General features: G+C 45.9%; 1 long non-coding RNA gene across 1 annotated transcript; it reads right to left on the minus strand.

Annotated features, from left to right (window-relative positions):
• Window positions 1–1,435: 1,435 nt before the first annotated feature.
• LOC131765001 (uncharacterized) lies at window positions 1,436–20,799 on the minus strand. Its single transcript, XR_010835544.1, has 3 exons — window positions 20,677–20,799; window positions 16,276–16,407; window positions 1,436–1,820 (listed from the first exon to the last, which is right to left on the minus strand). It is a non-coding gene; the product is annotated as an uncharacterized lncRNA (long non-coding RNA).
• Window positions 20,800–22,910: the final 2,111 nt, after the last annotated feature.

Here is a 22,910-nt window from a genome sequence, read left to right on the forward strand (position 1 = left end):
CTAAATAAAGATTATTCATAGGGGGCTTCCCTGGTGGCGCAGTGGTTGAGAATCCCCCTGCCGATGCAGGGGACACGGGTTCGCGCCCTAGTCAGGGAAGATCCCACATGCCGCGGAACGGCTGGGCCCGTGAGCCATGGCCATTCATAAACTAAAAAACGAAACACAAAATCAGTGTAAGAAAGTGTACATGAAACTATTCTGAGTATTTGAGTGCCTTTTTTCCCTTTCTATCAAACATGAAATTTTTTCAAAAGCATTGTCTCTGGTGCCCCTGCTTTACGAGTGCCTGAACATACCTGTATATTGGGTAATCCAAGCCTGGCCATTGTTAGTCCTGATTTTATAGACCAGGAAGTAAATGCTAGGGGTTGAGGGCACGTAGTCAGTCGGTAAGGAGTGGGATCAGGATGAAATTGAACCTGTTGAAGGAGTCAAAGCCTTCTACTCTACATCATCAGTGAACCCTTTAGGCTGTCCCCAGTTTTTCTTTATGGTCAAAGGCACTGAGATAAACATCTTTGGGAATGAAGCTTCAGGCACAAGTAGCTCCGAATACTTCCACAGAATAAGCTCTTAGAGGTGGAATTTTGAACTCAAAGCCTGTGAACACTTTTAGCATCTATGTTATTAATGTTTCTGCTACTATTTTCTCATTTCTGAGGAACCAGAAAATTCAGCACTTGAACTTGCTTTTCCTTGTGGTTGCTGCTTCTACTCTCCAGAAAGGAAGTTTTGTTCAGGAAAAAATAATACAAAAACTTGGAAATAAAGTAGAGAGATATTTGTGTGACCTTTAATATCATATGAGAATATGCCCTAATAGGCCCAGCTGAGGGTCAGCAGATTCTCTGAAGAAATATAACTGCATTTGATGAACAATGGATTGTTATTGTTATTTTAACAATTTCACAGTTTGGGGAGGTCCTATTGCTTCCCAAGAACTCCCTAAAGTAGAGAGCAGCCCCTAGATGAAGAACCCACAGAAAATATAATTTTGAGATCCTTTGTTCCTCCCCAGCATTCCTGTGTCAGAGTTGCTTTAACCAACCGCGAATTTTTGCCAGGATATGGCATATTTGACTCATTTTCATAGCTCTTATGCATCCAAGTCTGATGATCATACCTATCTGTCTGTTGTGGTTAAGATGTCTGTCTTTCAAAAATTAGAAACAGAAAATGTGGTTTTCAAAGTCATGTGTATCTGCCCATTGGAAACTTGTAGGACCTAGTTATTGGCTTTCAGAGGAGAATTTGAAAGGTCTGGGCCCCAAAAGTGCTGACCAGAGAAAAGGCCTGGTAGAAGAGGTTGGAGGTTGAATGCCTATCTTCCAGCTTAGAGGCTGGAAGTGTTGCAGGAAGGGGGACCCCTTCCAGGGCCCAAAAATGGGCTCTTGTCTAACACTCAGAAATGAATTGTCCAAGGAGACACACGTACTGACAAAGCAAAAGACTTTACTGGGAAGGGGTACCGGGCAGAGAGCAGCAGGGTAAGGGAACCCAGGAGAACTGCTCTGCCACGTGGCTCACAGTCTCAGATTTTATGGTAATGGGGTAAGTTTCTGTGTTGTCTCTGGCCATCTGACTCAGGGTTCTTCCTGGTGGCACGTGCATCTCTCAGCCAAGATGGATTCCTGAGGGTTTCTGGGAGGTTGGCAGGACATATGGTCTTCTCCCTCCTCCTTTTGGCCTCTCCCAAATGCTTCCAGGTTAGTTTTATAAGACATACTATGGGCTGGCGTGTCCTCCCTCCTTTCGGCCCCTCCGGAATTCTCCTGGTTAGTTTTCTGTGGCAGCATCGTGGTCTTTATCAGGACCTCCTGTGTGAGACATAGCAGGCAAGTGCTTATCATGGTGCCTGGCCAAGGCAGGCGGTTTCAGTCAATGGTTCCCTAACAGAAGCCTGGGTAAGGGTCTGTGGTACCATGGCTTGTGCTGGAAAGTCTGTGGAAGCTTCCAAAGGTGAAGTAGAGACCTGGGCTTGCAGGCTTCTGTCAACATTTCTTTGTTTAAGGAATTTTGTGGGATGGAACCATGATAGATCCCCAGAGTAGATGGGGAGAAGGTAGTACCCTACGGCTTTCTTTTTGTCCAGCTCTGCACTTTCAGGATTATTTACCTGCAGTTTATTTTTGTTTGTTTTTTCCTGAATGCATATGTCAGTGTCGGTATTTGTGTTTGACCCATGGCTGAAGTTGTAGTACTGACACTTGTGGTTCTTGTTTGTGCATCTGTAAATGAGAAAAACCTTTGCCCCTCCCCACAGAGGAAAAGGAATTGACCATTTATGACCATCTGTTTGTAATTGTAGCCCTGTATATCTGTAGTTGGCTTCATTAGGGGTAGCTGGAATAGCAGATGATAGGAATCTGTCATTTGTACTCATTATAGGGATCTTAAGAGAAGGAAAAGAAATGCAAATAGGTATCAAGCTAACAATTAGCAGTCTGTTCTAAAAATGCACTGAGGATTTGTTTCAATCAAATATGGTAAGACGGGCAAACATGGCAATGATTGTCATGGGTAGAAGTTTATACTCACAGAAGCTAGAGGCAGGGCATGACATGCAGGGCCATGTGGGGAAGCCCCAGGCTCCATTAGGAGACAGAAGGAAGGAAGCATGACCCAGAGCCTTCACTGGGGTTTTCATGGGAAGGAATGGGCGAAACAGGGTAGGTATGTTGAGTAAACTTAGTATTAGATAAACAACTTTGGTGGGCTCTGGGCTGTAGAGGTGGTCCCTAGTTGTCTGGTATCTAACCCTGAGGTGACTTAGAGCCAGGGGAATATTGACTAGGTGTGTGACAATTGAATAAAAGAGATGGTTGGGGGTGCGGGCTCTGTACTGGTTGATTTGTATATCAAAGGTGCGAATGCAGGAGGGGGTGTTTACTCTCTAGGAATTAGCGAGTCCTGGGAGGGGCAGTCTGTCTAGGATCAAGGCCTCAAGTGCCAAAGCATTTTGAATATTAATACAGAAAATTAGAAAATATAGTCAATACACAGTCATTTAAAAAGTACTAAGGAAAACTTCTATGAAGTATTTTAAATATTTGATACATGAATGCAGAATTATATCTGGATCCACATTCACCAATACTCTTAATAGAGGTGAATCCTTGAACAGATAAGACTGATATGATAATTCTGGTTTAAAAACAGCTGTATGCTTCATCCTGATTTTATCACAATGTGGAGTGTAATGTAAATGTACATCTCATTTTAGGTAAGATTTGGGGTTATTTTTTTGTTTTCTTTGGAAAGCCGAATTAATTTGGACTTTCTATTTTTTTTTTTTTTTTTTTTTTTTTTTTGCGGTACGCGGGCCTCTTACTGTTGTGGCCTCTCCCGTTGCGAAGCACAGGCTCCGGACGCGCAGGCTCAGCGGCCACGGCTCATGGGCCCAGCCGCTCAGCGGCATGTGGGATCTTCCGAGACCGGGGCACGAACCCGTGTCCCCTGCATCGGCAGGCGGACTCTCAACCACTGCGCCACCAGGGAAGGCCGCTGCGCCACCAGGGAAACCCTCTAATTTTTTGATACTGGTTATATGGATTAGACAAATTATCATCCCTGGTCAAAAGCATCTGTCTCAGCTTCTCTGGTTCCACTCTGTCAGTCAGGGTTCAGAGGTCATCGGGAGGCGGAAACCATCCCATTTATTTCAACAGAGTTCAGAATAAATCATGGTTGACTAGTTATAAAAAGGTAACTGACAAGGCAAAAAGAAAATACCAACTAATCACAGATGTAAGAACTGTGGGGTGCTCCTGCCACCCCTGGACTGAGGGGACAGAGCAAAGAGCTTGGGATTACTAAAACGTAGAGCATGGATGAGGGGTTCTATGGAGATGGAACTTAGCCTCTGAGGAGGGGCTGCAGTCCGAACCCTGCCAGTGCCTCTGAGGGGAGTGCAATGAAGGTGACTTTGCTGCTCCCTGGAAGAAACCGCCACTGCCAGGTGAAGCTGCATTGCTGGGGTGACGCTGTCAGGAACAGGTAGCAAACAGGAAGGAGCAAATCCCATGTCCCTGCTCCAGCCTTGCAGGTGCCTGCAATTACCTGCTACTAGTAGAGGCCATCAGGAGCAGCTAGCGAAGAAGGAAAGTGCTTGTATACAGCCCAGCCAGCATCACAGATGGAGTATAAAGGCTGGGTTGGGAGCTGAGAGGTAATAGCTTAATAAATGACATAGTCAGCTTTGTCTAGCTTCTTAATAATCACCTAGTAAATGAAGCAGAGGTGTAGTTTCTTTATACTTCTCTTATTAGCAGTTATCTTCCCTTTCAAGGGTTCAGACTTTTGGTTTGCTGGCATAACATTCACTTCTTTTCTGTGTGTGTGCAAAGTAGTTTTCCTGTCTATATGATAGAAGCCGGGGCTTTTTGGTCATCTTTTAGTGCAATATTTCATAGCCTCCCTATCCAGGCCATAAAGTCTTTCAAAGGAAGTGTTCTCCCCAACAGTGCCTCGTGCAGGGACAGGACCACAGAAGGGCTGAATACTTACAGACTGAATGAATAACGTGGCTTCTTAAAAGAACTCCTTCCTGGTCATCATCTTTGCTCTCCTTCTCACGCACAACTCTGCTTCCTCTCCACATGTAGCCAATCAAGGATGGTCATCTACTTCATCTCTAGGCTGGGGCAGGGCATCATTTGCTTTCAAAATATTTGCTTTCAATACTGGGTTCGAAACATCTGCTATCAATAAGCTTGGAAACGGGAGGTTGCCAAGGGCTTTCTCTGCAGGACCCAGGGCTGGGAGGGAATTCTCACAAGCTCACTGGGGTAGGCTTGCAATAATAGCTACACTGGCTGAACATCAAGAAAAATGCCCAGCGGGGGAATTTCATGACGTGGGACTTCCTGTGATCAATGCAGAGCTATGTAGCTGATTTCATGCTTACAGAACACAATATATGTGTTGAACACTGCACTGCAGCCACAGAGTATACCACTTCCTGGGGGAGTTCTATGGCAAGGAGAGAGGGGACAGGAAATAGCATTTATAATCATTTTCATCTCAACGTAGTGAATCAGGCTTCCCTCAAAACTGTTCACTGCAAACAACCCAAGTGTCCATCAGCTGATGAATAGATAACACAATGTAGTATATCCATGTAATGGAAGTCTTGCTCAGCAACAAAAAGAAACAAAGTACTAATCCCTCCTACAACATGGATGGACCTTGAAAACATGTTATATGAAAGGAGCCAGTCAGAAAAAACCACATATACTATGATTCCTTTTATGTGAAATGTCCAGAATAGAAAAATCTTTAGAGACAGAAGGTAGATTAACAGTTGCCAGGGGCTGAGGGGAGGAAGGGAGGGAGGGATGGAAGTGACTTCTAGCAGGTACGGGTTTGGGGTTTTGTTTTCTTTACATAAAAGAATTTTTAATTGTTATCATTGCAGCTGGGAAAGTATGCAAGTATGTCGTTGTCATTCCACAATTACCAGGGTAATAGAAGGCCAGAATAATTTAAATACATGACAAATTAAAAATATGTATCTTTAGCTATAATAGTACTTTTAACACCTTCGCCCATTGGAGCTGCTGATTAATTGTAAATGGGACTGATTTCTTTCCTCTTCTCTCTCTTAGCCCGCACAGTCTCTGACAGACACGTTCACAGCAGTTTATCGTTAGCAATATGGTCCAAAGTAGACAGCAGTAGAAAGAACTGAGGAGTCTTGGATGAACCTCCAACAATATAATCAGCCCAGGGCTTCCCTGGTGGCGCAGTGGTTGAGAGTCTGCCTGCCAATGCAGGGGACGCGGGTTCATGTCCCGGTCCGGGAAAATCCCACATGCCGCGGAGTGGCTGGGCCCGTGAGCCACGGCTGCTGAGCCTGTGGGTCCGGAGCCTGTGCTCCGCAACGAAAGAGGCCACGACAGTGAGAGGCCCGCGTACCGCAAACCCCCCCCCCCAATATAATCAGCCCTGAACACTGGAGAATTGGCTGAAACATAAAAATATATCACTTCCATGAATGTCCAATGGTTTCAAATAAAATAAAAAATGGATATGATTTTCAGTCCAAGAGCCCCAAGTTTAAAACACTATTAAAATGTATTTTAACATTAGCAACCATGCCATCTCTGAAATATATGTGACAGCTCAACAAAAATCCCAGAAAATGCAGTGCCTAAGGAGAGCTCAGATGCATGAGGTTGGAAATGAAATTCATTGGAAGTAGGCTACGAAATAGTGTACTTGTTTTCATGGTGCTACTACAACTTTCAGTGACGCTGTGCATATTTAACTGAACGTAATTTTGTATTAAACAACAAATAATTTATGGTGACTGGTCAGCTTTTACATACATTGGTATAAATTAATTCACATCCAAAAAAGCATGGAAACACAACATAATTGTGAATGCGTTCTTCCAACAGTTGGATATCGCATCAGTAATGCCGTTTGATGTTTTCTACCTCTTCTTTGGGTTTAGTCCAATATTTAGGACAAACGGGATGTTAAAGGTAAGATAACTACATTTGTCTTCTTTTTTAATTGAAGTATAGTTGATTACAATATTATATAAGTTACAGGTGTACAATATAGTGATACACAATTTTTAAAGGTTATATTTCATTTATAGTTATTATAAAATATTGGCTATATTCCCTGTGTTGTACAATATATCCTAGCTTATTTTATACCTAATAGTTTGAGCTACTGGGCTTTTTGGGGGGTGATGAAAATGTTCTGGAATTAGATAGTGGTGATGGTTACACAACCTTGTACTAAAACCCACTGAATTGTATACTTTAAATGATGAGTTTTATAGTATGTAAATTATCTCAATTTTTTCAAAAAGGAAAAAGAAATACTGTAAAAAAAAAAAATCAAAACCATTCAATAGCACCATGAGTTTCCTGCTGCAGTTTTCTAAATGTTCAAATGCTACCATGGTTTTCAACATTCAATAACATGGCAATGGCAACTGATTTAAGAAGTTGCTAGCAAATGTGGGCTTTACAGCGTTCCTCCCCTAGAAGTTTACAGCCAGAGTTTATTTCAGACTCAGATTGGAAGGTCTGGCCAGATGACTTCAGAAGCTGTGACAGCATGTGCCTTGTGCCCTAGCAATTGTAGCATTTCTTCCCAGTAGAGGTGATTGTCTATTTAGATGTAAGTTATTGAAAGAGAGGGACCATACTTACTCCAACTCTTGCGCCCCCGCCCCCCTTAGCTATCTACTTCCATACGCAGAACATGGAGACAAACGTTTTCCTCTTCTCCTTAATTGTAGGAGAAAAAAATGCAGCTCTATAAAATCCAATACTGAGTTTGATCCATTTAATTACATAGGTGGAAGCAAATAGTGTCACCCTCTCCCTTCAAAAGAGTAGGGCATAGGAATTCATACCAAAAATAGTTAAGGAAATGCACATTCCACTTACTAGGAACTTCTTCCTTGTATACTCTTTGATTGAGCTGAAGTACAGAGCCCTTGAACATTCTCCTCATCTTTCTACTTTGTGCCACTTTTCTCTATGTGAGATCCTCTTATCTCAGGACTCTTTCATTTGCAAGAGAAAGAAGAAGTTCAACTCAGACTTCCAGAAGCTTCAGTTAGAAAGGAGCCAAGGAGACAGAGTACGATGTGCCAAGCAGGGGTCACGTGCCCATCACTGGGACCACGGAGGCCTGGGCATCCCATCAGAATGAGCATAATTTGACAGAGTTCCAAACAGTCCTCTGTACTCTGTCCCCTTTTGCTTTGGTGTATAATATTATTAACTGTATTAGTTATCTAATGTTGTGTAACAGATTACCCCCAAACTTACTGATTTAACACAGTAAACACTAATAATAATAAAACAGCAAACACTTATTATCTCACATTTTCTGTTGGCCAGGAATTTGGGAGTAGCGTAGCTGGGTAGTTCTGGCTCTGGGTCTCTCATAAGGCTGCAGGATCAAGATGTCAGTCAGGGCTGCAGTCATCTGAAGCCATGATGGGGGCTGGAGGATCCATTTCCACGTTGGCTCTCTCGCATGGGTGGCAAGTTCATGCTGGCTGTTAGCAGAAAGCCTCAATTCATTACCGCATGGACTTCTCCATAGGGCAGCTTGAGTGTCCTCACAACACAGCAGCTGGCTTCTGCCAGAACAAGCCATCCCAGAGGACAGAGGACAGAGAACTCTTTGGAACTCTGCCAAATTATTCTAGCAGTTATTCTAGGTGAAGGCTGCAACGTCTTTTATGACCTAGCTTCTGAAGTTACATTCCATCATGTCCACATGTTGATCACACAGGTCAGCCCATAGTGGGAAGGGACTATACAAGGGTGTGAATATCAGGGGCGGAACCATTGTATGGCCACCTTGGAGGCTGACTGCTACATAAGCCATAAGATAAAGGCCATTTCAATGGAATTAGCTGGGAATTTCCCTCTATGTCTCTCAACACAAACCCTAAATCCTGGCTGTGACACTTCAAAAGAGCAGATTGCACCTGTTGGCAGAAGAGCCAGAGGAATGAGCAGGGATTAGACAGAGGGAGGAAAATCCACTGAGGATAGCATAGGAAGGGTTTAGACTCACCCATCAGAAAAAAGGAAAGAACTAGACTGGAATATATAAAGGGGCTGGAAGAGATCCCATTTTGCCAAATTACAGGAGAATGGAGAGGGGTTCCCTTTTTAAAGCTAGAAAGTTGTAGGAACATTCAAAGCTGCCTTCCAATGAGTCCCAGTCTGCTGGGGTGCTCTGGGTTGAGAATGTAGACACCACCTTCTGAGGTGAGGTCAAAAAGGTCAGCACGGTTCCTCCAAACTGCTCCTCAGCAAGCTCCCTAGGTTTGGAATCCTGCCCTAGAGGTGTCACATACATAGTTTCTCAAGTGCCCCTGAGATTGGGCCCTATTTAGGCTGGGGTCCCAGGTGGCCTCATTAGAATAAAGCAACTGGAGGGATCTGGGCAGCTCACTCTGCAGCTGTTTTCCTTGCCAGCTGTTTTGGTTGGTGGGTTTGGTCGTGAGGTTTCCTGGGTGGGGATGTTGCACTAGACCAAACCAAGTCTAAAGATCTGGCTCACATGTGGGGTGGAGGCTGGACCTCCCTCTCCCACAAAGTTGTGGTTTGAGGAGGAGATATCTTTCCATTTCTTTGAATCATCTTCAGTTTCCTTTACTAACGTTTTGTAGTTCTCAGGATAAAAGTCTTTCACCTTCTTGGTGAGGTTTATTCATAAGTATTTTCCTTTTTTAAAATGTGATTTTAAAAGGAATTGTTTGTTTACATTCCCTTTCTGATATTTCATTGTTAGTGTAAAGAAATGCAACTGAGTTCTGTGTGTTAATCTTGTCCTGCTCCCTTGCTGAATTCATCTATCAGTTCTAGTAGTTTTGGTGTGGAGTCTTTAGGGTTTTCTATATATAGTATCATGTCATCTGCATATAATGACAATTTTACCTCTTCTGTACCAATTTGAATATCTTTTATTTCTTTTTCTTGTCTGATTGCTGTGGCTATGTCTTCCAATATGTTGAATATAAGTGGTGAGAGTGGGCATCCTTATCTTGTTCCAGACTTTAGTGGGAAGGCTTTCAGATTTTCACTATTGAGTATTATATTGGCTGTGGGTTTGTCATAAATAGCTTTTGTTATGTTGAGATATGTTCCCTCTATATCCACTTTTGTAAGGGTTTTTATCATGATGGATGTTGAATTTTATCAAATGCTTTTTCTACATCTATTGAGATGATCATGTGGTTTTTGTCTTTTATTGATGTGGTGTGTGGCTTTGGGAGATTGGAGTTGTCACAGGGAGGCATGTGTGTGCTTGTGTGTGTGTGTGTTTATGTTGGGCCCCTAAAACTCTAGTTGTTGTTTACATGCTTGATATTGTAGAGAAATTACTGCCAACTGAACTATATCATGGTTGAACATTTGTGTTTATATTTAGTATAAATATAGCTGATCCAAATGACTTGTGTTTTGAGTAGGAATGCAAAGTTCAGGAAGAAAATAAGGGGAAAATCAAAAAACCCTCTCCTTCTCAAAGTTCTTGAACTGTTATGGTCCTATGATTCTAAGTCATGTTATGTGCTTTATCCCCCCACGTGTGCCTCCTTTGTCCCCAGAACCAAGGTGGAGATGTTTGTGCCACTGGCAACTTCTCCAGGCAGATTTGGGGTGAATGTCTTTATGCTATGCTTTAGGATGACTGTGTCTGGTCCTGAATTGGAAAACTGAAGAGCCCTGGACTGATCCTAAAAGAGTCCTGGGTTTGCATCCTGATTCTGTCTCCAGCCAGCCTTGCAAACTTAGCTTCTCTGAGCCTCAGTTTCATCATCTAAATCAGAGGTGATAAGACTGGTCAGGCTTGTAGGGAAGATTGAATGGGATAATGAAGGTGAAAGTGGGATAGGTGTGTATGGTATTTTTCTTTTTTTTGTCAGACACAGGTGAATAAGTCATGTCAAGCCACCACAGGTGTGGCTGTCTGCTGTCTGCCGCTGAGCCTTGCCCATCTGATTAGGATGGGTGCTTGTCAGCGTGCTCCACCTTCCATAATAATGGCTCCAAATCCCAGGGCAACTGACAGGGCTAGGGCCAGGTTTTGTGGGGCTTAAACCTTATACAATCTGGGGATATGCTCCGTAAGGAAAAAAATGTGAACATGTGGCCTGGGCCTCTCCAAGATTTTGAAAGGGGCCCTTGCAAGTGGAGGAGCCTGAAGCTTCTTTAGTTTCAAGATAATTCTGCCTCTTGCTTCTGGACTTGATGTGTGTCTGAGATCTGAGCATCACTGGAAGCAGGCCAAGTTTTGAACAACATTTGCCCCACTGCATTTTCTTTTTTTTTTTTTTTTTGCGGTACGCGGGCCTCTCACTGTTGTGGCCTCTCCCGTTGCGGAGCACAGGCTCCGGACGCGCAGGCTCAGCGGCTACGGCTCACGGGCCCAGCTGCTCCGCGGCACGTGGGATCATCCCGGACCAGGGCACGAACCCGTATCCCCTGCATCGGCAGGCAGGCTCTCAACCACTGCGCCACCAGGGAAGCCCTGCATTTTCTGTATTGGGAATTTCAGGAGTCTTCCCAGACGTCGAAGCTAAACCCACTGTGATATACTCTAGTCAGTCGCTGGCTGGTCCTCAACTCACTCAGGGTTGGCTCTTCCTCTTATCATGATCTCTCCCCCTGAGATCCTTGCGAGGTCAAAGCCAAAGCCCTCATTTTGTGGGTAGAGGAAATGTGGCCCAGAGCTGGGCAGTGACTCACCTGAAGTCACACAGCCTGTTAATGGCAGAGCTTAGAGAGGAAACTGGAGCCCCTGTGTCCCATGTAGATTCTCTTTCCACCATGTCCCCTTGAATCTAAGTCTTCCTGAAGTTATCCTGATTGTCACCCATTCATCCATCAAGAATCTGCTGCCATTGACCCTGTTTAGCAGTTATTTATGTTTCTAACTGGGGAGTGCCGTGTTTGCTCACCATTGAGCAGAACGGGTTGCCTTTGACTTGGCTAGCATGGACTCTTGTGGCCTCTTCCTAGCTCTCCCCTGGGGTCTGGCAGCACCAACAAGAGGTCAAGCCTAAACAGCTCCGTCACCCCAGACATGGCCATAGGCGTTGCCCCCTGCACACCACCAGGAGGTCCCTGGGCCTTGGTGCCTGTCCCCTGCTGTTGGCTCTGTCCCAGTTCCTGTTCGTGCTCTCTTTCTTCTCCCTGGAAGCTGACCCTGCAGGCTGACCTTACCTCAGAATCTGACCTTTGCTTGCCTCTGGCTCACGTATCTCCAGCAAATACCAGCCCCAGGTACATTCACACCCGTCCCTGGGCCCCAGTCAGAACGCTGATTCAGCCAAGACAGAAATCCAAAGGTCCACCCAGGACCCCTACACTGAGGGGTCCCATTAAATGGGGTGAGTGCGTGCCTGAGTGTGTGTAAGGAGCCCACTGTCCTTTCAGCTCTGAACAAGTCCATCCCGCTGACCCTAGACTGTAGGAAAGTCAAGACTTAGTGTCTCCTTGGGGTCAAGGCTGATTAATAAATGGTTTCAGTTGTACCAGTGGTTATTAAACTACTGAGATATGTTAATATCAATGAGTAATGAACTGCAGCCACAATCCCCTGAGTGCCCTCTGCCAACCCAGCCCCGCAGCCCCTGTGCCACAGCCCCCAGGACCTTACCATGATCCACAAGATAAAGGGTTGGCCCTTGGCCCAGTAGGAGGCTTCCAGGACCCTGCCCCAGTTCCGAGGCCTGTGTCTGCCCTGACTGGTGGGAGTCTGGCCATACTGTGATTCAATGTTCTGAATATCACAGCTCCTGGGGTTGACTTTGGTCCCCTCTTCTGCTACTAAATGGGCCCCGTGTGGCCCAGTTTCTGACGTGGCCAGGTCCGGCTCCACTCCTCTCCCTGGCAGTGTGTATCTGCTGACACCTTGCCCCCAGGATAGGGGTCCGAACAGCCTTCCCAGGAAGGACTTTTGCAGTCCAGCATGGTGCTGTCTGCGGCCTCCTCTCTCTGACCAATCACTCTGGAGACGGCCTGAATGAACTCAGGTCTCTGTAACCATACTGCCGACCCCTGTCTGGGCTTGGCTACATCTTCTGGCACTCTGTCTGGGTGCTGCAGCTCCTCCACACACCTGAAGGGTGGTTTTGGTTCAGATTCCAGGCCTTCCCATCCTGCCCTGTTTCACTGGGATTAACTGGGCTGTGCCTGACAGTGTGTCCACATAAGCCCAGGAGGAGCAGAGAGGGGCAAAGCACGTCCTCCACCACCTTTAAATGCCCTAACCTCTGCACATACATAAAGGCAGCCATCCAGCCCCTTTCCTACACTTTTCATCCTCTCCACAGTGTCACACTCATCCGGTATCCTCTGGGCTGTGTATGACCCTCCCCTCCTGACTCAAATTCCCCTGGAGCCCAGATCCCAGCCAGCAGCCTGGCAAAAAAGCATCAGACAGACTGAGGCTGAGAGTGGCTGAGTGTGTCATTCCTTAGGCTACCTGTGCCCCTCCTACTTCACCCCCTTTCGATTGAAAATAAGGCTTAAATAGAGAAACAGACTTAGAGCACTAATGGTATATTCAAGGCATTGGTGTGGAAGATACCTGGGGGGCAGTTTTCACCTCCAAAGCAGAGAACTGTCTGTTCTGCACAGATATTGGAAAGGCCTGAGATCAGAGAATAATAAAAGAAAATAATAGTTAACATTAAAAAAAAATTTACTTATTTATTTTTTTTGTCTGCATTGGGTCTTTGTTGCTGCGCGCGGGCTTTCTCTAGTTGCGGTGCGCGGGCTTCTCATTGAGGTGGCTTCTCTTGTTGCAGAGCACGGGCTCTAGGTGTGCGGGCTTCAGTAGTTGTGGCTCGCGGGCTCAGTAGTTGTGGCTTGCGGGCTCTAGAGCACAGGTTCAGTAGTTGTGGAGCACGGACTTAGTTGCTCTGCAGCATATGGGATCTCCCCTGACCAGAGATCGAACCTGTGTCCCCTGCATTGGCAGGTGGATTCTTAACCACTGCGCCACTAGGGAAACCCCAGCTAGCATTTTTTGAGTACATAGCCCAAGCAAAGCATTTTGTTGAGCACTTTGCAACCATTTTCTCATTTTCTTCTCTGAGAGACAAATTGCCACAGAATTACAGATGGATGAGGTGCCCAAGGCAGAGGCTTCTAAATATTTAAGCCAGCATTCCTTCTCCCTTTTTTCCTTGGTAAGAGTGTCCTGATTTTATTTGAGATGGCACTGTACCCAGAGAAAAGTCTGTATTTCCCAGACTCCTCTGCAGCTGTGTGATTAAGATCTGGCCAATGACACAGTGAGAAAAATAATAGTACCTACCCTTATAGAATTATTATGACGATTAAGTGAGAATATTTATAAATGTCAAGATGAATGCCTGACACATAATAAGCAATATAGGCACATTGTTATAATGAACACAGACAGAAAGAACAAAGAAATGAAGTTTGTAGCAATGTACATCATTATAAGGAATGTGACCAGAGAAATAAACTTTGCTCTTTTTTGGGAAAAAAAAAAGACCTGGCTGATGAGATTTTAAGGAATTGTTCAGGACTTAGGCTCCTTAAAGGAAGTGGTACTCTTTTATACCTCCCTCTTCCTCCTTCCTGCTGCCTGGAATTCACAGATATTGGCTGGAGTTCCAGCAGCCATAGCAGACCTAGAATGGGAGTCATGCATGGTGGAATAGAAAGATAGAAGAAGCCTAGATCCCCATGGAACCTTCTTAGTAGCTGAGCACAGCCTACCCACGGACCTCTTCTATGTGAAATAATAAAAATGTCTGTGTTTAAGCTACTGCAGTTTCTATTTCTTGAAGCTAAACAAAATTCCTAACTGATACAGGATCTTAGACATCAGGGATTGAGCAAATGGTGCTGGGGAAACTGGATTCCACGTGCAAAAGAATGAAGTTGGGCCTTTATCTAAGACCATAAATGAAATTAACTCAAAATGGATTAAATGTAAACATAAGAGCTAGAACTATAAAACTCTTAGAAGAAAACATAAGTGAAAAGCTTTAAGGCAGTGGATTTGGCAATGATTTCTTGAATAGGACAGCAAAGACATAGGCAACAAAATAAAAAATAGACAATTTGGACTTCATCAAAATTAAAAACTTTTATGGACCAAAGGAAACCATCAACAGAGTACTAAAAAGCAACCCACAGAATGGGAGAAAATATTTGCACATCATATATTTAATAAGGTATTAATATCCAGAATATAGAAAGAACTCCTAAAACGTAATAACCAAAACCAAAACAACCCAATGCAAAAATGGGCGAAGGACCAGAATAGATATTTCTCCAAAGAAGATATACAAATGGCCAACAAGCACATGAAAAGATGTTTAACATCACTAATCATTAGGGAAATGCAAATCAAAACTACAGTGAGATACTACTTCACACCCTTTAGGATGGCTATTATCCGAAAAAACAGAAAACAAGTTTTGGTGCAGACATGGAAAAATTGGAACCTTGGGAATGTAGCAATGGAGCAGCCACTATGGAAAACACTACAGTGGGTCCTCAAAAAAATCAAACATAGAATTATCAACCAGCAATTCCACTTTGGGGTGTATAAATCGAAAGCAGGAACTGGAAGAGATATGTGTACACCCATGATCATAGTAGCATTATTCACAATAGCCAGAAGTTGGAAGCAACCCAAGTGTCCACTTATGGATGAATGGATAAAGAAGATGTGGTATATACATACAATGGAATTGTATTCAGCCTTATAAAGGAATGAAATGGTGACACATGCTACAACATGGATGAACCTTGAAAACATTATGCTGTGTGAAATAAGCCAAACACAAAAGGACAAATATTGTATGATTTCACTTAGATGTAGTACCCAGAGTAGTCAAATTTGTAGTGACAGAGTAGAGAAGTGGTTATCAGGGAGTCGGGGGAAGGGAGTAACAGGGAGTTATTGTTTAAATGGTTATGGAATTTCAGTTTGGGACGATGAAAAAATTCTGGAGATGGATTGTGGTGATGGTTGCACAGCAATGTAGAAATACTTAATGCTACTGAACTGTACACTTCATAATGGTTAAAATGGAAATTTTAAAAGTATGAATATTTTGCCACAATAAAAATATTTAATTATCAATCAATTAGGGGGTCCAACTCCCTTGGTGACAGATGAGCTGAGAAATTATTGGCTCTGAATCACACAGCTACCTGAGTAGCCAGAAGAGCTAAACCTGGGTATCTTCTACCTGGTTCAAAGCCCTGCCTCAAGGCCCTGAGTTTGGTGGAACAGGTTTCATCACCTGCCCTACCTCTGCATCCTAGAAACGCTTTTAATCACTTGATTACCCACCTGGTGTTTCTACCTTGAAGCCAAACAGTTCTCTCTTCTGGAAGGGTGGGAAAGAAGAAATGGGGGATGGGGATGAGGCCCTAGGTATAGGGCTGTGAAGACACCGGTTCCGGGTACAGGTAAGCAATGTAGCTGCCTTTCTTTCATGGGGATGAGGGATTCTGTAGGAACTTTGCTGGTCATGGATGGTCTCCTTGTCCTGCTCTAGGGCTGGTTCTGTGGTCAGAGCTTCCCTAGCCTCCCTCCCTGCCTCCAACATCCCTCTCTCCACACACACTGCCCCCGGCCACCAGCTGCTGGGGCTTCTTTGGTACTTGGCCTCCCAAGCTAGATTAGAAATTCTCTGAGAGCAGGGATCACATCTTCTTTGCAAATGCCACCCTCCCTCATTCCCTCCTCAGCCGTCACCCCAACATCTGCCAAGCATCTCACCCAGTGGCCTCCAGGGAACTTTCGCTGGCGGCTTCATGCTCCCAAGCTCACATGATCTCATTAGAAGGTGCATCTTGGACATGTCCCTGGTTGTCCTCTGCTTAATGACAGAGAGGTCCAGGAAGGCCGCATCTGGGAAGAGACAGTCAGGGGGAACTTGGGTGAGGCCTGGGAGTAGGCAACAGGATCTGTGCAAGGTCTGAGCAGTGTAGAGACTGCTACAGACCCCAGGAGATGCACCCAAAAGCCTGGTGAGGTGGTCCTGAAAGCTGTCATCTAGGGGAAGAGCCAAATGGCAGGGACATTAGTGGGACTGACTCAGAGGAGGCCCATGGCCACCTTCATGCCCAGTACTACTTCCACTGGTCTGGCCTCATGTGGGGTGGATTTGCCCCACCCTTGCCCTGACCTTCCCTGTGTCTCCAAGGCTTGAGGCTGACGGCAGGAGGAAGGGAATGAAGGTTTATGGAGTGTTGGCCAACAGTCACCTGCCCCATCACCCACAGCTTTTCTCAGGGCCAGGCAACCATTCTTCTCATCCCCCCTCTGCCCTGGGACTGAGCCTTGGGGCCAGAATCAATTTCCACCCTTAAACAGAGACCAGTTTGGAGTCTTGTGGAAATTAACAAGCTCCCACCTCTCTTTCCTGTACTCTTCTGAGGTCTTGTCAATAAAAATTGTGAAAGACTTTGAAATGGGCAAAGGTCCTTGGGCATCCTTTCAATAGAATGTCAGGGGTTGTCTAGACTGTTGTCTAAACTAGAGGACCCTTCCTGAGTTGTTTGATTCTATGGGGATCTGTGCCTTTTATTGTCATTGATGATGTTGCGTCCCTGTAGAGACAGACGTTATGTTATGGAGGGCTGCAGCAGAGGCACAAGATCCTGTTCATAGGAATGCAAACGAAGATGCCAGCTCCGCATCAATTAGCAAATTCCCTCCCCCATCCTGATTGCTTATATAAATGGGTCTGTGTTTTGGATTTTTCTGTGAACTGACTGTAACACCTTACTGGTTCCCTCATTAATTAATTAGTTAAATGAAGTAGAAGTCACGTGTTCATTTTATATTTGCATAAGAGTCATGGTTTTCCATTTAAAATAATTATCCCTTAACAGTTTTAAATATCTGTCTCGTGCTTAAGTTAAAGGAATAGAGAGGGAGGGGAGGAGAGGAGAGCAGGGAAGTGGGCAGGGTGGAAGGACATGGGAAAAGAGAAAAAGAAAGGAAAAGTCAGGAGAGAAGGATTGAGGGTGGCGATGGCAGGAGAAGGGGATGGGTGGTGGGGAGGAACAACATAACCAAGGAAGAAGCCAAAGAAAAGAATCTTCTTGTCCTGCAAACACACAAGTGCTCTCCCTCTGCTTGATGGAAAAGTCTTTATTTTGAGTCAGATCTAAGAGGCCCTCTCTGTTCCTCAGTCTGAGATGGAAATTATTTTCTGCCTCTCTTGTTTCCCAGGTCACCAGTTATATTAAGCCAAGGTCCCTTGATGGCTGCTGTCTATAATTTTTCCACTCCCCACCCTTTTGAGTCAGATTGGAAAATAAGGACATTTTGAAACTTGGACTCTTGGTGATGTGGCCCAGGACTCTTGGGCTCCATGGAGCTGGGCACAGTCCTTACTGAGGGTCCTGTTTAGATCAGAAACAGGAAGGCAAGCAGTACTGCCAGGTTGCTCCCATGGGTCCTCAGACCCTAGCCTGAGGCCCTGGGGAGACCCCCACTGTGTTCCCAGGTCTTTCCCAGCAGCAGGACATGGCTGTTCCTGTGGTGCCCTGTCTGAGGTTAGAAGTAAGCTCTTTGCCCTGAAATGTCCCCACAGGCCTGGCACGGATCTGAAATCTAGAGTCAATCATCATCATTCTAACAAGCCCTTAATAATACATCCTCCATCTATCTTTCCAAACTTATCCCCTGCCACACTTGCCTTGTATCCTGCATTCCAGCCAGGCCAGCCTACTTGCTACCCCCCCCAACTAGTCAAATATTTTCACACCTCTGCCTTTGCTCTAGCTCTTCTCTCAGCTTGGAATGCCTTTTCCCTTTCTCCTCCACCCGATGATGTCATCCCTGTGCTTTCCTCTGATTTCCAGGCAGAGTGAATTATTTCCTTCCTTGAGCCTTCGAGTGTACTTTACATACATCTGTACTTGGATAGAACACTCATCCCTCTGGTTTGTAATTATTTGCCTGTCTGCCCATCTGTTCTTCAAGGGCAAGAGCCCAGGCTTATTCATGGCCTGTACCCGTACTTGGCTTAGTGCCTGGCACATTCATTCAGTCATTTCACAAATTTATTGAGCACTGACTGTGTGCCAGGCTGTTTTCTAGGTGCTGGACGAGGAACAAACGGATAAAGTTCTCTGTTCTCGTGGAGCTTACATTCTTGTTGGGAAGGCAGACAACATACAAATAAGCAGAAATAAGTAACATGTCAGGTTGTGATAAGTGCTAGAAGAAAAATCGAGGGGGCTAAGGGCTCAGAGGATGATGGAGGGTGTTATTTTAGACAGGAAGGCCAGGGAAAGCCCCTCTCCATTAGGTGGCATTTAAATAGAGACCTGAAGGAGGGGAGGGAGTGGGTCACATGGGCACCTGGGGAAACAGCATTCCAGGTAGAGGGAACAGCAAGTGCCAGAGTCTGAGGTGGAAGTGTATCTGTTGAATTCAAGGGACAGCAGTTAGGGGACTGATATGGTCACAGGAGTGAGTGATGGTAGAGCAGTAGGAGAGGGGCTTCAATAAATTAGTAAGCAGCAGGGGCCAGAGCACTTTGACCCGTCATGCCAAGGTAGAAGCTTCAGTTTTTACTCCAACTGAGCCGGGTAGCCATGGCAGGGATTTGAGAAGAGAGACGATCTAACTTAAATTTAAGAGCATTCATGATCTTATGTGACTTCCTGGCTCTCTTTGGAGAACAGACTGTCCAGGCTGGGTGCTCACAAAGGTCATATGGAATGTGGGACCAGATGCAAATGGCTCTTGAGGAGAGCATGGGCTTATCCTTGATTGGACAGGAGATGGGAGCTTTGGCTCCTTTTACTCTATATTCTGATTCTTGTCCCTTAGAGAAGTGCCCTAGCTGACGAGGATTTTCTGTCCCTGGTCACCGAATGAGCCTGGAGAGACCAGACAGAACTCATGGGAAATAAACAGAGAATTTGGCCTGCTAAACTGACAGATACTGACTTTGCCTGTAACCATACACCCAAAAAGTCAAGGCAGACTTCCTGGAGTAGGGGGGCTCAATTATCCAGTGATTAATAAAAGGCAAAACATGACAGGAGAAACTAGCCTTTCACAACCCAGCACTGCCAACAGTATGACTGTTGGCTCTGGGTCACCTTCATGATGGCCCTGGCAAATGACCTCTAATAAAAGCTTGGCTGAGAGAAGGAATGAACGACTTTGCCTACCTACTCCTTCCAAGCCTCTTCCCAGGCATATCTGGTAAGTCCTCACTGTTAAAATATCCAATAAAAGTTGAAGACGTCACCACACCCCTCCAAAGAATGGTATCTATAATGGTGGAATTTCAAGCAGCTGGTAAGGCCGGCTCCTAAAGGGCTTTCGGCCAGGGGACTTCCGCGAGCACCTCTATTTCCACTACAAAAAAGCCTCCAACTCCCACCTCCCTTCTTCCAGGGAGGAACGCGGAGGCCGCGGACCGGTAGGGAGGGGTCAGGAGTCGGCGGCGGGGTTCCCGGGGCGTGCCCGCCGCCGGGTCCAGCTCCTGGCGCGCAGGGGCGGCGGCGGCGGCGGCGCGTGCAGTGGAGGCCGCCGCTCGGCAGGGGGCGCAGAGGAGCCGCTCGGCGCGTCGGGAGCCCCGCTCTTCGTCCCCCGCCCCTCCTCCCGCCCGGCAGGCTGCGCGCCCCACCGCCCCACAGCCCCACCCAGCCTCTGCGCTGTGTGGCCGTTTTCGTTTCCTAGGCCATCCCTCATGCCCCTGCCCTGGCCCGCGGCCTCAGCCCGTAGGCGCCGCCGCGTCCACAGGCCAAACCCCGTTCCCGCAATTCCTTCCCTTCTAGGTGTGGCCGGTGGGGGAGGGCGGTGGTCAGGGTGGGGCATGATCAGGAGGACGTGGGCCTGGGACCCCGGACCGTGGGGATTAGAGGTTTCGTGGAAAGAAGCTGCAGGTGAGAGGTCAGAGCCAATTGCACCTCCACACCCAGCCCTCGCCTTTGTCCCGTATGGCCCCAAGCCGGGGAAAGGCAGGAAGGCATCTGCTCTGTTTACCTGTGCGGGGCCTGCTAGGGGGCAATTAATACCTGAATGAATGAAAGAAAGAGAGAGAGAGAAAGAAATGGAAAGGGTCTCTCTGCCCAAGACTTGGCTCTGGCCAGCCCTGTGCCGGCACATTACCTCCCAGCAGTGTTTGCTGCTCACCTTGCTCCTTACCTGTCTGTCTCCAGCAGATCATCTTTCCACGCCTCACAGCATTCCTTGCACTTCCTTCCACTGCTCAAACGCCCTCACTAGCTTCCGTATCCAAATCCCTTCTCCTCGAATTCAAAGCTCCTACAGTCGCCACCACCTACCTGTGGCACATGCCGCACTCTTCTGCTTGAATCTGCTGTCCAGCTACACTAAATCTACTCAGGTTTTCTGAACATAGCTTGAACTGGCCTTCCTCCTGGGCACAGCCCTTTGCCCCTATCAGCAGCACCTTCTCCCTTGCCTCCGAATCTTTCTCTTCCTTCAGGGTCTAGCCTTTAAAGCTCATTCCCTTCCTTCATGAAGCCTTCCCTCGCTTTTTCAACCCATAGTAAGTTTTCTCAGCTCTGAACTATAGCATATACTCCTTGGCTCTTTTTTGGTACCAGTTACCTGTGATGCTTTGTCATATAGTACTTATATGCCTATGTTTTCTCTCTCACTAAATTGTAAACTTTTGGAAGACAGGGTCCAAGTCTTATTTATCTTCCACTTCAGTTAATCACACATTTATTGGGCATCTACTATATACCACATATTGAGTCTAGCATATTTGGTCCCAAAGGAGTCTAGGACATAGTCCCCCACAATGAAGTTGGGGAGAAAAGAAGACATATGGGGCTCGAGGAAAAGAAGAGGGTATGGCTCCGTCATGGAGCACTCACTAGGAAAGTCCCAAATGACGTTCTTTGGGAGCACTCAGCATCCTGGATTAGGAAGCCGTCTCATTCTCTAAGGTTGTGTCTGCTCATTCATGCAACCACTTACTCACCCACACCCTCGTTCATTCATTCATTCATTCATTTGATAAATATTTGTTGAGTCTTCACTTTATCCATGTGTCTCATAGGATTAGTCATACATACTGCAGCCCCAGAACTGGCTGGTGTGCGTGCGTGTGTGCATGCCTGTGTGTGTGTTGGGGAGGACTGGAGCCTTGAAAATTTTTGGTGTGAATTGCTTCTTTGTCAGTTCCTGTTCAGAGGCATAAGTCCCTGCCGGAAATGGTCTTGGGAAAGACTGGTTGAGTGTGGCAAGAGCTGGCAAACCTGGGATTTCATGGAGGGAAGGAGGATCTTCAGCCTTTCCTGAGGGTAAGTTACCCAGACTTTGCTTTATAGTTCATTTTGGAACAGCTTACTCTGCCAGAGAGCATGTTTACTTCAAAGTTTTTCCTCCATGATCACTTGAGGTTTTCCAAACAGCCCTCTGAGTTTACATCCATTTGCCAGATGGAAAAACTGAGGCTAGGAGATTTACGTTTCCTCCAAAGTCACTGGGCTATGGCAGGGGTGGGTCTGGACCAGATCATTCACATCCTGGTCTCCTCAGCTTCATTGTAGGGGGCTGTGTCCTGGACACTTTGGGGACCATATATGCTAGACGTCACACCTGAGATGTAGTAGATGCTTAACCTGCTCGGTTTGCAAGTACACTCAGGCCTGTTGAGGAGCCAGTCAGAAGAGAGAAATTTCTAGCTCCCCATAATGAAGAAGGCAGGTCCTTGGAATAGAACATTTTAAATTTTTGATCAAAGAGATGGCCCCCACCATATCTGGCTACTAGCAACTCTCCATTTCTCATTCAGAAATTCAATGGTAACTAATAACCAAACCCTAACTCCAGTTGACTTCCAAACTCTAATCTTAATGCCCAAATTCTAACCACTCATCTAAATTGTTCATTCCTTAATTCTAACTGGAACACAGCACTCTACCCCTAAGGGCAACTCAGCCCCTCTCAAATCTTCACTGGCAGCCTGATGTATCTTTAATATCCTTCATATAGCCCGCAGTGGGTCAAAGCCACTGTCCTAGCATCCTGGAGCAAGAAGGTCCAAAATGAGGGTGCAAGCAGCCAGGGAGGGGCTGGTCACACCATGAAGTTGTCTTTGTTATGAAAGTGCCCTTTTTCCTCCCCAGGTACCCAGGCCTTCATGTTGTCCCCAGGCCCTCCTGGGAGTGGGGGAAAAGATTAGGGTGTTAAATCTTCTAGAGATTTTTTGAGAGACTAAAAACAGGCAAAGCTAACCAGAAGGGATGAACCATGAATGGAGGATTCCAGCCATTCAGGCATTCATTCTTCAACATTGTATGAACAATTAAAAGTACTAGGGCACCCAGGCAAGCCGTGATTCAGATATAGTTCCTGCCCTCAGGCACGTTGGTATCCAGAGGCAACTGATTTTTTTGAGCACT

Source organism: Kogia breviceps, chromosome 11 (assembly GCF_026419965.1).
Source record: "Kogia breviceps isolate mKogBre1 chromosome 11, mKogBre1 haplotype 1, whole genome shotgun sequence".
NCBI classification, from domain to species: domain Eukaryota; kingdom Metazoa; phylum Chordata; class Mammalia; order Artiodactyla; family Physeteridae; genus Kogia; species Kogia breviceps.